Below are 13,546 nucleotides of genomic sequence, written 5' to 3' on the forward strand. Positions count from 1 at the left end.
TGGTGCTGGGTTGGGCCTGGAACCAAGTGATTTTTTTCTTTCTGTTCTAGGAATTTATCATGCGGTAACTAAGAGCTGTAATTGTGAAATATTAAACCAGGCAAGGTTGGCAATGATTTCTGAAAGCAAACAAGATGTTTACCAAAAAAAAAAAAAAGACCAATAGGAGGAGAATCTCAGAGGGCATCTCATTATGCATTATTTTACACTGGGCATGACCTTTCTCTTGAGGCTTGTTGCCCTAAAGAGACGGGTGTCCAATGTTCTTGTCAGAAAAGAACAAGAAGAAATTACAGCTGACCTCTCCTGGATCCAGTTCACCAAATAAACCCAAAGGGTTTAATCATGTCAGCACAAGAGCTGAGTAGGAGACAGGACTCCTTCCGCTTACTATATTTGACAGCCTTTAAACAGGCTCAGGTACTCCACTGTTGCAACTTTGGAAAGAGCCCGAGTTACCTGATAGTTTTCTATAAATAAATGTATTGCGGGATCCAATCTGAATCAGCCACCGAGACCAGAGATTTAGTCTTCCAAAGCTTTCGGATTCGTGGTGGAGCCCATCCCCAGGGAACTTCTCTCTCTCTCTCTCTCTCTAAATGTGCAGCTGGCTGTTCTGTGTATAATATTTATGCGGTGCCTGCTTGTGTGTGGCTTTTAGTTGTTAATTGGAGGGTTGATGTCCGGCTATTAAATCGGTAGTCCTCACCTTACAACCACAACTGAGCTCAACATTTGTGTGGTTAAGTGAAACATTTGTGAAGGGAGTTTTGCCCTGTTTTACGACTTTTCTTGCCACAGTTGTTAAATGGACCACAGCAGCTGTTAACTTAGTAACATGGTTGCTAAGTGAATCTGGTTTCCCCATTGACTTTGCTTGTCAGAAGGTCACAAAAGGGGAAATCACATGACCCCGGGACACTGCAACGGTCATAAACATGAACCAGTGGCCAAGCATCTGAATTTTGATCACGTGACTACAGGGATGCTACAAAGTGTGAAAAATGGTCGTAAGTCCCTTTTTTTCAGCACTGTTGTAACTTTGAATGGTCTCTAAATGAACAGTTGTAAGCCGGGGACTATCTGTATAGGTTATACTATTTATCCTGTATTTATTTCTGTTGCAGTACCTCTATTGCTTTTCCATTAACTGGTTCCCAAAGTGATAAGTGATCATGCATTTTTATTCATTTACCGTGTTTCCCCGAAAGTAAGACCCTGTCTTATATTTTTTGAACCCTGAAATAAGCGCTTGGCGTTATTTTTTGGGGGGGTCTTATTATTTTGGGGCACATGGAGCAAGACGGGACTCCTCTTGTCCCTAACTCTAACCAGAGGAAATGGCAGGGACCGGCTGTGTATGCGTTTAAATATTTGTTTTTATTTTAATTTTTTTATTTGTAAAATAACATAATATGACAAAGACAAAACATATATTTCCTTTTTACAACAGTTTCGTAACGGTAGTCTTCTATTATTTACATTTTCCCTTAACTCTCCTTTGTTTAAATATTTTTGGGGAGGGCTTATTTTTGGGGAGGGCTTATTTTTGGGGAGGGCTTATTTTTAGCGCATGCATTCAAAAGCCCGATTGGGCTGATTATCCGGGGAAGTCTTATTTTGGGGGAAACAGGGTAGTTCATGCAGTTTAACCGATGTTTGAAAATAAAATTAACCCACCCACCTCACCTACAACACAATAAAATAAAGATCACATCATAAGTTTTCATACTTTAGTTGGGCACCACTGATATTAGCTGAGTGAATGCTTTTCAAAGCTTTCAGCCTTTCCTCGTCTATGGAGAGTCTCAATCATCCAGGTCCCGGCTGACTCAACGCTGCTTTTTCAAAAGACAACTGGTCTATATTTTTTCCTTGAGGAAGAAGATGTTACGATTCTCATCCAAGAAGCTTCATTAGTTCTGACTGATGGTCTTTCCTTCCTTTCTCATTCATACAAAAGAACAAAGAAACATGCTAATTGTAACGGACTTGCATCTTTCAATTAACATCTGGAAGAGCGGCTGCTTAGAGAAACCAATTCTTCCTAGGGATTCTTGCAAGCTGTGAGATAACTAACTTCCAGCTCTAACCCCAATCAGATAACTATTTTCTTCTTTTGTCATAGCAAATTTCCAGTGCTTGCTAGACACTTAATCCTCATTAATATCTAACCTTCTTTTGTTGAAGCCTAAATTGAGCAGTTCTAGAGGTAGGAAGAGAGGTTGCAAAACTATACACCTTGTCCAATTCAAGGGGGAAATGCTCTGAAGTCAGCTATCTGTTTGCTTTGCGCGCATGTGCACCAAACTCACGCTTTGTGCGCATGCACAAGGCAGGCGCTAAGAAGCTTTTCTGAGTCTGCAAAGTTAAGTAGAAGGGGGGCACAGCTGTGCTGTGTGATTTAGATTTGCTAGAAAGCATCATGCGGCACAGCTGATTGTTGCACAGCTGATCTTCGGAACTTTTTAAAAACTTTTTAAAAACTAAAAAAAAATGCTAAAAACAGTTTTAAAAAACTTCCAGAGATCAGCTGTGCTGTGCAATTATGAGAACATTTTTTTTTTACTTTTTAAAGCATTTTTTTACTACTGGTTCCATAAACCGGTAGCATTTTTTACTTCCGGTTCAAGCGAACCGGCCTGAACTGGTAGCATTTCACCCCTGGTCCAATCCCTTATGACTATGATTATGCTGTAGAAATCTTCCCTGCCATTTGGGCTCCCCCAGCTAAAGTTTGGGAGATCGTATCTTTCTGATGCTGTTTAAGGCAAATTCCCTAATAAACCTTTTTCAAGATTTATTACCATCCTGGTGTCTCTCTTAGTGTCCTCATATCTGTCCTGTAAATTCTAAATTAAGCATCAGGCCTTATCACTGACAACTAAAAGCAACTAAGCCTGTTACTCTCTCCCAGCATTTGTTGCAAATTCTGATTTTCTGATTCTATTTGAGGAAAGATGAGTTGGGAGTTGAATCCACAGTGGATTCTTCAGAAAGATTACAGAATGACCTCTCTAACTTTACAATGAGTGATGTTGAGCAACTCTCACCCTATCAGCCTGGCAGTTAGCTGGCCGCTGACTACGCAAACTTTTAACTGTTGGCCGCTGCCCATTTCTCATTTTTGGCAATGAGCAAGGAAGAAACTGAGCAATACCGTAAGGCGTAAATTTGTAACTGAAGCGTGAAGGTGAAGGCTTTCTTTGCCAGTTCCCAACTCATAGATTTGCTTGCTGGGAGATTTAGAGAAGAAACCAGAGTCCTAAACATGAGCTATTTGGAATGATCATGTATCCTATCATGAATCATTTATCTAAGAGATCTAACATGTCCCCAGCATAGCATGATTTCCCATGTTTTAGGGGTTTCAGTTACCTGCTGTAGGTTGGAGCGTCCCACCTTGGGAATTTGAAGACTCGTGGACTTCAGCTCCCCAGAATTCACCAACCAAGCGTGACTCGATGACTAATTAATTCAAGATTCATAGCAGTCTTAGAAAGGCATATAATTTTATAGTTAGTAAGAGGATGGATTAGTTAGTTGGTTTAAAGGGCATGCTGAACAACAGTCTTAAATGTCATCCTCCAGATAACCTCTTTTGACTCTCACTTTCCTTTCTTCCTTTATCCAGCAGAAAAACTCTGCAGGGAACTTGTCAGCTTGATAGATCCAGGCTGTTTATTATTATTATTTTTTTACACTAAATGTCAAGCAATGAGTCCTAAACAGGGAAGAGAATTAAACTTGTCCATCAAGTTATCATTTCATAGAGGCACTATTTTCAAGGGCATGTTACACAATCTATAGCTACTAAGGCAACATTCCACTAAATATGGGTAGTCCTCAACAGTGGTGGGATTCAAATAATTTAACAACCGGTTCTCTGCCCTAATGACCAGCTGGGTAGGTGTGGCTCGGTGGTCATGTGACTGTGTGGGCATGGCCTCACATCGATGTACTCTTTGCCTTAGCTGTTACAATGTAATAAGGATTAACCAGAGGGGCAGTTTCTGTAAGCAGGACAGTAAAGATTAGGCTAGAAAGACCACCAGAATGTTCCTTCCTGCCTTCCTTACAGGATTAGCCCTGTAAAGTGGAAAAAAACAAAATAAGATTTCTTCCAACAACCGGTTCTCCAAACTGCTTAGAAAGTTAACAATTGGTTCTCCCGAATAGGTGCGAACTGGCTGAATCCCACCACTGGTCCTCGACTTGTGACCACAATTGAACCCAACATTTTTGTTGCTAAGCAAGACAGTTGTTAAGTGAGTTTTTGCCTCATTTTATGACCTTTCTTGCCACAGTTGTTAAATGAATCACTATAACTCTGGGCGGCTTACAATCTTAAAACCCTACCCCTCAACATGATTAAATCTGTGGTGGGATTCAAGTAATTTAACAACTGGCTCTCTGCCCTTATGATTTCTTCCAAAACTACTTTGCCAAACAGCTCAGAAAGTTAACAACCGGTTCTCCCAAAGTGGTGCGAACTGGCTAAATCCTATCACTGGATTAAATGCACCTATAAATATGTATTTCTCAGCAGATTTAATCAGAAAATGCATGACTAAATGTATTTCATCTCAAAATAAGGATTTGAAACTTTTTTTTTTCAGTTGATCCATGTTTTACCTGATTCAGAGAAGTCCAACTTCTGAAAGATCTACTCCGATCTGCATATAATTTTGGGCAGTGTAGGTGTAGCCCAGTTCAGTCAGTAGCTGAAATCCTCTTAAGCTTGTATAATCACTTTGCCTTAAGTTGGTAAAGTTCAAATCAAACACAGTAAGGTACAACCTAGGTAAGGCAAACATTTAAATGTTCCTTATGGGTCCAGAACTGGTATCTTATTTCAGACCACCTTTCAAAATTAACTATATTATCACCAGGGATGGGCTGCTGGGGTTCGCAGGGGTTTGGGTCGGGAGAACCTCTAGCTAAGGTTCTGTGCAGTTTGGAGAATCCCCAAATCCTATTCCTGGCTGGCTCCACCCACCCAGCCCCACCCCTCCCAGGAGTCCCCATGCAGCCCGTTTTGGATGCAGGTAAGTGCAGGGCGCGCGCCGAGGCTTGGGGAGGGTGAAAATGGGCCTACCGGAAGTTTGGTAAGGCCTGAAACAAGCCATTTCTGGCCTCCAGAGCCTGGGGAGGCTGTTTTCACCCTCCCGGAGGCTCAAGGAAAGACTCCAGAGCCCAAGGAGGGCAAAAACGCTCCCCCAACCGCCATGATGCAGGAGGCCGACTAGGCCACGCCCATCATGGCCTCGCCCACCCAGCAGCTGGGCAGAGAAACCCTTGCTAAAATTTTTGAAGCCCACCCCTGATTATCACCCATCTTTAACAGCCTAAAGGGGAAACTCCTTTTCCCCCCAGCTTCTGACAATTGCTCTTAATTCAAATATCAGCTGAGATATATAGTTATTTTCTACCCAAAATTGAAAAAAAATGTCAACCACACGTTTTAGACCATAAAGAAACAATTTGGCCAACAACAGGACACAACAGTTTAAACATGAAGCATCATTTCAAAAGCCATGGGAAATTAAAATGATGGCTTCAATATTTTTAGAGGTGGTCCAGAACAAGGTGTCCACAAATGTTTTTCCAAAGTTTTAAAACTCCAATTTTCTGTTCAAAAAGCCATATGCTACTACAGGTCTCTTTAAACTTGATTGAAGTTTGACCTAATCAATATTGTTTGGTTCACCAAAATAGCTACTCTCGGGCAGATAAAACCAGACACACATAAAACCAGATGCGCACCCTTCGTTCTTCATAATTAGGTCAGTTTCTTCTTTAAATGTGGTAAATGGCAATTGTTAACAAGATGTTTGGCCCTTAGATTTCTACATTTTATGCTTTTAAGCAGTGGTAAAATGTAAAATTTGTTACTACTGGTTCTGTGGGTGTGGCTTGGTGGTGGGGATAATGTGACTGGGTGGGTGTGGCCAACTTTTTTTTTTAACTTTTAAAAGCATTTTTTCTACAACCTCTTCAGCCAAAGAGGTTGTTAAAAATGCTTTTAAAAGGCTCTGATGATCCCAACTGAGTTGCCTGATCATCAGAGGCTTTTCTTTTCTTTTTTTTTGGCCTTTAAAAGACAAAAAAGCCTCTGACAATCAGGCAACTCAGCAGGGATCGTCAGAGGAGCCTTTTAAAAGCATTTTTTCTACAACCTCTTCAGCCGAAGAGGTTGTAAAAAATACTTTTAAAAGCCTCTGACGATCCCAGCTGAGCCGCTCAGCCGAAGAAAAAATGCTTTTAAAAGTAAAAAAACCCCAAACCTCTGATGATCATGCGGCTCAGTTGGGCATGGGGGGGGGCAGGGATTTTTGCTACCAGTTCTCCAAACCACCCGCCGCCATCGCTACCGGATCAGGTGCTCCATTCCAAACTGGGAACATTTCACTCCTGCGTTGAAGCCACTTGAACATCTAAAGATAATTTCTATTCATTTTGTTTTAGAAACAAATGTAGTTTAATCTCACCAAAATAGAAAAATACAGGTAGTCCTCGACTTACAACAGTGACTTACAACTCAGTGATGAAGTTACAACGGCATTGAAAAAAGTGACTTATGACCATTTTTCCCACTTATGACCGTTGCGCATCTCCATGGTCACGTGATTTGCATTCAGATGCTTGTCGACTGACTCACATTTATGATGTTTGCAGTGTCCCGGGGTCATGTGATCCTCTTTTGTGGCCTTTTGACTAGCACAGGGGTCTGTAAACTTGGCTCTTTTAAGACTTGTGGACTTCAAGTCCCAGAGTTCCTCAGCCAGCAAAGCTGCAGTGATTCACTTAACAAATGTGTCAAGAAAAGTTGTCAAATTGGGCAAGGCTCGCTTAACAAATTTCTTACTTAGCAACATACATTTTGGGCTCAATTGTGGTCGTAAGTTGAGGACTACCTGTATTTATCAGAGAGAAAAAATTCACATTCTTGAAAGTTTCAGAATTTTCACATCACTAATGTGCAGCTTTTTTAAAAAAAATCTGTTTGTTCTACCTGTGCACTCAACTATAGAAGGGCAAATTCAGCTTTTCTCTTTCTAAAGTTGATATTTGAAACCCACCACTACTGCTTATGAATTTTTTTTTTAATGAAACATTTAAAAATGAAGCATCCAAGCATTACGCCTTTAGGAAGCAACATCAGAGCATTCTGGGACTATAAGCATCTTCTGGGTTGGGTCACACATAGTTCTGTGCCATGAGTTCTGCTCCAAAAATTAATATAGGAATAGCAATAGCACTTAGACTTATATACCGCTCTCAGTGGTGGGTTTCAAATTTTTTTACTATCGGTTCTGTGGATGTGGCTTGGTGGGCGTGGCATGGCTTGGTGGGCGTGGCAGGGGAAGGATACTGTAAAATCTCCATTCCTTCCCCAATCCAGGGGAAGATTACTGCAAAATCCCCATTTCCTCCCGATCAGCTGGGACTCGGGAGGCAGAGAATCGATTGGGGTGGGGCCAATCTGAATTTTTACTACCGGTTCTCTGAACTACTCAAAATTTCCTCTACCCGTTCTCCAGAGCTGGTCAGAACCTGCTGAAACCCACTTCTGATACTGCTTCACAGTGCTTTACAGCCCTCTCTAAGCGGTTTACAGAGTCAGCCTATTGCCCGCAACAATATGGGTCTTCATTTTACCAACCTTGGAAGGATGGAAGGTTGAGTCAACCTTGAGCCTGGTGAGATTCAATCTGTCAAACTGCTGGCAGCCGGTGATCAGCAGAAGTAGCCTGCAGTACTGCACTCTAACCACTGCGCCACCATGGCTCTATAGGTAGTCCTCAACTTACAGCAGTTCGTTTACTGACCGTTCAAGGTTACAACGGCACTGAAAAAAATGGCTTATGACTGTTTTTCATACTTATGACCATTGCAGCCTCCCCATAGTCGCACAATCAAAATTTGGATGCTTGGCAACGGGTTCACATTTATGATAGTTGCAGTGTCCTGGAATCATGTTTTCATGATCTTTTACAATCTTCTGACAAACAAAGTCAATGGGGAAGCCGGATTCACTTAGCAACTGTGTTACAAACTTAACAACTCCAGTGATTCACTTAACAACTGGGGTAAAAAGGTTGAAAAACGGGGCAAAACTCACTTAAGAAATGTCTTATTTCACCACAGAAATGTTGGGCTCAATTGTGGTCGTAAGTCGAGGACTACCTCTAGATCTGACCAGAACAACTTTGTTTAATTGAAATTAAGTCATGTCTTTACTATTTTCCCGCCATTGTCATGCTGGAAACACTAATTTGGTAACCGTTTCTGGAGGTCTCTGGAGGATGTAATCAAGACGAAGACCTCGGGATATGCATTTCTGCTCCATGACACACGATTATGACATTACTGTAAGGTTTGAGTAGCTGCCATAACTTTAGATTGTTAGCCTGTGAGCAGGGCTTTTCTTATTTTGCTTAATTACTATAAGCCCCTCTGGGGCCCAGAGCAGAAATGTAGAATAAACAAACACGGTTTTGCAGGGACCACACAGGGCGTAGCTGCAGCGCAGATGAACAAAGTACTTGAAAGTTACTAAGGAGGCAGAACCCATTGCAGAAATCATAATTATATCTTCCGCAAACTTCTAGGCTAGTCATTCATGAGATTTCCCCTCCCCCCCATCTTGAACCATCGGTCGCTGCGGATATGGAAAAACTGGCTCAGCTTGTATCCCAATGATTAAAAAAAAAAATCAATTTGGGAAGCGGATGGTAAAATGCCTGTTAACATTCTGTCGGCTGTTAATGAATTTAGTTAGCATTCATTAGCAGACTGGTAGTTATGTGACTCAACCTCAGCCTGACAGAGTGAATGTCTAATTGTACCTTTGTAGGGTGATGCGGTAAAGGAAGTAATGGGATGTTGCTAACTCCACGGCCTTGTATTTTGGGGAAGAAGAGATAGGTGTGTCCTTCCAAGGGCTCCTCCCTTACATTAAGAAGCCAAATGTAGGGCAAGCAGTAAACATCCTGCGGAATGCATTGAAGTTGCTTTGCCTTCGCTTTGAAGGCAGGGTGACACTGTTCTAGCTGAAACTCCCTTTTGATAAGTGGTGAAGATAAGGAAGGTAAACATGTACTGGTGGCAGTTATGGGGGCAAGGATCAGTGCCTGAGAAGGGGACAGGGGACAAATGGACAGTAGTATTTCAGAGGTACCATCAAGGAGTGGGAGGGTGGATTTCTGGGGAATGGCTTGCCAAGGGCTTATGCAGGGAGAAAAGGTAGCTATATCTGATAGATGATGCAGACCTGAACAACACTCTGTTTTGTGGACTCCATCATTTTACTCTCATCCCGTATATAGATCACAGAGCTATGGCAACTTTAAGACTTGTAGCTGACTGGGGAATTCTGGGAGTTGACGTCCACAAGCTCTAAAGTTGCCATGGTTGGACACCCCTGCCATGGCCCTCGGAGGTGGGTTTCACATAATTTTACCACCGGTTCGCCACACACCGAAAATGTGAGGGCATTTGCCACGCGCCAAAAATGTGAGCCCATGAAAAATGTTTGTGCATGAACGTGGCCTTCCGCGCATTTGCTTGGCTCACGCATGAGGCTTGCATGCATATGCACAGCTTAGAAAATGTGACTAAATGGGACGCCATAGCACAGGGGCAGGTGGCCCGGCTCACCCACAGGCCGCCTCTACTGGTTTGCCCGAACAGGTCCAAACCGGCGGATGGCCCTCCACAAATCCATTTGTGTCTTCTAGAATCGTCCTCTTCTACTGCTTTTTAATTTAGAGGAAAGGTTCAGAGGTAAAAGTGGTGCATTAAATCTTGTAAAAGCTTTAAACATCTTTCTCTCACACGCAACCCTAGTTAAAAATTTCATGAATCCCATGAAATTGGGCTGATGTTTCTCATGGGTCAATTTGGTAAAAATGGTCTTTTCAAATAGCAGAATTTTTAAGTCACCTTCTCGCTCCAGATATTTTAATGTGTTTTAGTGTTTGGAGGGTTGCATTTAACCCCTTTTAGATCTAAACTATGTCACTTTTTTGAATGACACGTTGAAAAGCAGAAAATGGTTATTTCAACGTTCAGTAAAAGCCTTAATGGCATTAGAGCATGGGTTTTTTTTTTTTAACAAAAAGATTATCGATCATATTAAAATGAATCACATCCAAGACATCGGAGGCATAGGCTGTATAGTCATACAACGTACCTTGTTACACTTAAATCTACCCATCACATTTTCAGTTTTGCTTTTTCTTTAAAACTCCTCTTGTAAAGCAAACAATTGACTAGTATTAATATAATAATAAAGCTTGTTCAGCGAATGGGGGGGAAAATGAGATTTTTATCTACTTCTCAGCTGGAACTATTTGACCTAGAAAGTTTGTCTGCTTTACAAGAAACCACATTTGCATCTCACAAAGTCGGAGAGAAACCTGACATCCTGTCCAAATGTTAATTTTTCCAAATGTGCACGGCTTTTGTGTGGCTTTTAACGAATCTAATCGGAAGCGGCAGCTGAACGACACCTTATGACAAGGAAAAACACAGCTGAGTTGTGCCTTTGAGTTGCTTGTCACTGGACTCCCCTTTTTCTACTGTTTGTTCACTAGATGGCTAAGGGCCGTGGTGTTCACTAAGGGCCGTGGTGGCTCAGGCTGTAAGATAGCCTGTTATTAAAACACAGCAGCCTGCAATTACTACAGGCTCGAATCCCACCAGGCCCAAGGTTGACTCAGCCTTCCATCCTTTATAAGGTAGGTAAAATGAGGACCCAGATTGTTGGGGGGGGCAATAAGTTGACTTTGTAAATATACAAATAGAATGAGACTATTGCCTTACACACTGTAAGCCGCCCTGAGTCTTCGGAGAAGGGCGGGATATAAATGTAAATAAATAAATAAATAAAAGATGGAAAGGCAGCAGAGGGAAATTAGCTCCTTTTCTGCATTGTTCAAGAAATGATGTCGGATAGAGAGATATTCCCCCCAATAATTCTTTTTTTTTTTTGACTTTTTATTCTTATGTGATGATCTTCCTTGAAGCCCTTATTCTAGGTTCCCAGCTTTGCATACCATATTGTCAAAGAACCGGGGTTCCACCAGCATGGGGTAAAAGGCCCCACTTTTCCCCAATAAAAATGTCTTTGTTTTCAGACATTCCCTTTTTAACCGTTCTCATTTCAGCTAATTTTAACGATGAAAAACATACAACACCATTCTGATCAATATAATAATAATAATAATAATAATAATAATAATAATAATAACAACAACAACAACAACAACAACAACAACAACAACAACAACAACAATAGAGTTGGAAGGGACCTTGGAGGTCTTCTAGTCCAACCCTCTGCCCAGGCAGGAAACCCTACACCACTTCAGACAAATGGTTATCCAACATTTTCTTAAAAACTTCCAGTGTTAGAGCATTCACAACTTCTGGAGGCAAGTTGTTCCACTCACTAATTGTTCTGACTGTCAGGAAATTTCTCCTTAGTTCTAAGTCACTTCTCTCCTTGATGAGTTTCCACCCATTGCTTCTTGTTCTACCCTCAGGTGCTTTGGAGAATAGTTTGACTCCCCATCATTAGAACTATAAATAAATGAGAGATAACTGGGACCACTGCAAATCCAGTTTTCTTCTAAACTTCCATCTTTCCCCCCAAAGTACCACCAATTTTCTCATTCTGTTAAACGGTTAAACTAGTAGAATATTATTTAATTTGGGCTCCAAACTTCCAAAGTGTCTGCATTCCTGAATGTACAGTACCGTATGGATTCTTGCTTAGGGTGTTTTGACATCTGGTTCCAGTTGGTAAAATGTTGGTTCCACGGGAAGGGGAGGTGGAAGGGGAGAGAGAAGACAACAAAAGAAATTATTCCTCCACCCTGAAATCTGTCCAATCTGTCCTGGCTCACTTTTTAATTATTCCATAGACAACTAATCCCCCATAACAATAGCTTGTTGAGTTGTTTCCAGTGCCATTCTCTTCTGTACTCCTCCATCTTAACTCAGTACTATTGGCTCAGCTGCTCTGACATCGTTGAAAAAAAAATATCACGGTGATCTTTTGAAATACTCTGATGTCACTCAGGAAATATTCTATGTATGTTTGGAGAAGACTAATTGAACAGGACAAGGAAACCTGAGGACTGGTGGGAAATAACTTGGGACTCAGATGAAAGGGGAGCTTGATCAGAACTGATGGGAGTAAAGCAGGGGTGAAATGTAAAATCTGTTGCTACCGGTTCTGTGGGCGTGGCTTGGTGGGAGAGTGTAATGTGACTGGGTGGGCGTGGCCAACTTTTTTTTTTTTACTTTTAAAAGCATTTTTTCTACAACTTCTTCAGCTGAAGAGGTTGTAGAAAAAATGCCTTTAAAAGCCTCTGATGATTCCAGCTGAGCCGCACAATCATCAGAGGCTTTTTTTTTTACTTTTAAAAGCATTTTTTCAGCCAAAGAAAAATGCTTTTAAAAGTAAAAAAAACCCCCACCTCTGATGATCGCGCGGCTCAGCTGGGCGTGGGTGCGGGCGGGAGCAGGGATTTTTGCTACCGGTTCTCCGAACCACCTGCCACCATCACTACCAGATCGGGCGATCTGGTCCGAACCAGGAGCATTTCACCCCTGGAGGAAAGGCTGTCTATTCTTTCACACAGCAAGCTACACAACTTTTCTTCTGGCCAGATGTCTTCAGATCTCTGTTCTCCAAAGCCTCTTCCTTCACACAAACAGTGAATAGAGAGGCATGAAATAGGCTTGGAATTATCCTCTTATGGTCCTCTGTTTTTCATTGGGTTGGTGTTGAGATCAGTTCAGGTCTGCTCCTCATCTGTTTGCAGCAATACAGTGGCTGCAGTGGAAATGACCTTGCGCACTGCAGATATTAACTGCACTGTATGACTCTCCCATCTGTGGCATTGTCCAGGACCTACTAGGTGTTCCCATGTAAAATTGGAGACACTTATCCATATCAACATTCACTGGACGTAAACTTTATCTTCAGAGGACAGCGGAGGAATGATGTTGCCAGAAAGCGCCATATGGTGTTTTGTTTGCTCATGCGGTGACATTGGCATGGCTTGGAGAACAGACTAGATCAGGGCAAATAAACAGATTAACAACATCTTTATTATTCCAGGAAAAAGCACATCCTAAAAACATATTACAGGTTTGTACTGCAGCATAAACAACCAGGTCCAAGTCCAAATTCAGAGGTGAGAGAGGGACCTCTCATTTATTATATTGTTTGGTGAACTTTAAGCATCAGCCTTTCAACAGTCCTGCCCTGCATAGCTGAGAGCTAGACACTGTCATAAGTTCATTAGCACTCTTTCCATACAACCCTGATTCCCTTGGGAGAGACATAGATCCATAGCTAAGATATTAACTATTTTCAAGATCAGATGCTGGGAATTTCCATTTGAAAGAATAAAACCCGTATCCAACTTGGATTCTGGAAAGCAGCCACTAGATACCAAGTGATTAGGTTAAAGTTTCGAGTGCGCTTTTTTTTTTTATCTTATAGGAAGGTGTTCCATTAATCAATTTT

The sequence above is a fragment of the Ahaetulla prasina genome, chromosome 10 (assembly GCF_028640845.1).
Source record: "Ahaetulla prasina isolate Xishuangbanna chromosome 10, ASM2864084v1, whole genome shotgun sequence".
Taxonomy (NCBI): domain Eukaryota; kingdom Metazoa; phylum Chordata; class Lepidosauria; order Squamata; family Colubridae; genus Ahaetulla; species Ahaetulla prasina.